We start from the raw sequence: 1,849 nt of genomic DNA, 5'->3' as shown, positions 1-1,849 counted from the left end.
CAGATGTTGTGCTAATTGTTGTCCATGTTATTGGAATCTGAAGGTACACTTCCCAACGTAGAAATGACTTGTAAACCACGTTACAATATTGTCATTATCTATCATACGCACCTTTGATATGTATACTCTAATAATACATATGTGTAAAACATACGGACGACGTTCTTTTGTTTATCTAGCCCCAACTACATGGATGAACTTGCCCATAGATCTTAGACACAAGAACACTGCATCCCCATTCAAGAGTGCTCTTAAAGTTCACCTATTTTAACTACAAAAACAGACTTGAAGACTTCAAAATTTTTACTTCTTTAATTACTGTCAAAATATGTTTGTTTTGTAATTAGTAGTAGTAGTAGTAAAACATGACGTCACAAAGCAATAGCAAAGCATCATGCGCGAGTCATCCGAATGACATTCGGATCGTTCCACTTACAGTTTTAAATGAATTGAAACCAACAGGTGCATGTTGTTGTGTGATAGAAACGCTTTTACATTTTCTAATAAATTCTCTTCATAATTTTGTTTGTAATTTGCAAAGGTTCAATATTTTCCATCAACTTTGTTCGTGAAATATTAGTCTAGCATCCATGTACAATATTACATATTACTGCTGAAGAGATAGTAGAAAAATGAAAATGAAAACAGGAAATTTCGACAGCATTTGGTCTGTACTACAAATCATAGATTGTTTAGTCTTTTTTAGTGAAGGCAACAAGCAGAATTCAAATTTTATTATGTTATGTATTCATTCAATAAAACACGTTAAGCGATATGTGAGCAGGATCCCACATTCGAAGGGGGGGGGCAGAGAGAATGCATTTTGTAAAATAGTTGTCGACACCTATTGCAGTGTTTGTTATTCTTCTGTACTTTCATATGTATGTTTCAAGTTTGGTTTGCAAAATCCAAAACTTTTTACCATTAAGAACTCTTTAATGTGCTCGTGTGTTACCACATAACACACACACACAATATATATATATATATATATATATATATATATATATATATATATATATATATATATATATATATATATATATATATATTAATACGTTTATTTTTAGTTCAGCTCCTGTAATAATTTAAACTTATAAAAGTGTATGCAATGCAATTTTCAAAGAATAAGTATTGTTGTATCGTAAATTACCAACAGGTGCAACAAATGAAGGATTTTACTCCTGAGTAACTGCTATCAGAATTAATAAACCTCTTATATTAATTTTATCAAGAAAAATGCACATTCTAATTTGTATACTGTGTTTTTGTGTGTGTGTGTGTGTGTGTGTGTGTGTTTGTGTGTGTCGTTCTTCATACTACATGAAGGCACTGATTTCAGGCTAGGTTATTTTATGTGACAAAAAGTATTTTGACCCCAAAGGCGAGATAAATGGATACTTGCAAAGAAAGTCAAAACTTGTATTTATTTAACCATACATGTGCTGTCGTAACAAAGTATCTTACTTGTACTGGCGTAACAAAATACCATACCTGTGCTGTCGTGACAAAATACCACACCTGTGCTATCCTAAGAAAATATCACACCTGTGCTGTTCTAAGAAAATATCATACCGGTGCTGTCCTGACAAAAAGAAAAAATGAATTCCGTGCAAAGACCACCCGTAGTTGCAAACTGGTAAACTCTAAATCAGTGTTAAGCATTTAAATCAGATTGTATTAAAGGTGGTGTATAAATGGCTTTTTCTTTTGCTACTACCAGAGTTATAATGTGTCACCGTCTGATTAGTTCTTTTGACTTTTTCAACTTGTATGGATAGCACATCAAAGCGACCCAAATATTCATTATTTGTTCGAACATCTTTTATTTGATATATTTGTCGAGAAT

The sequence above is a fragment of the Sinohyriopsis cumingii genome, chromosome 10 (genome assembly GCF_028554795.1).
Source record: "Sinohyriopsis cumingii isolate HCF-2022 chromosome 10, ASM2855479v2, whole genome shotgun sequence".
Taxonomy (NCBI): Eukaryota; Metazoa; Mollusca; class Bivalvia; order Unionida; family Unionidae; genus Sinohyriopsis; species Sinohyriopsis cumingii.
The sequence above is the reverse complement of the archived record's forward strand: the minus strand, read 5'-3'. Positions refer to the sequence as shown.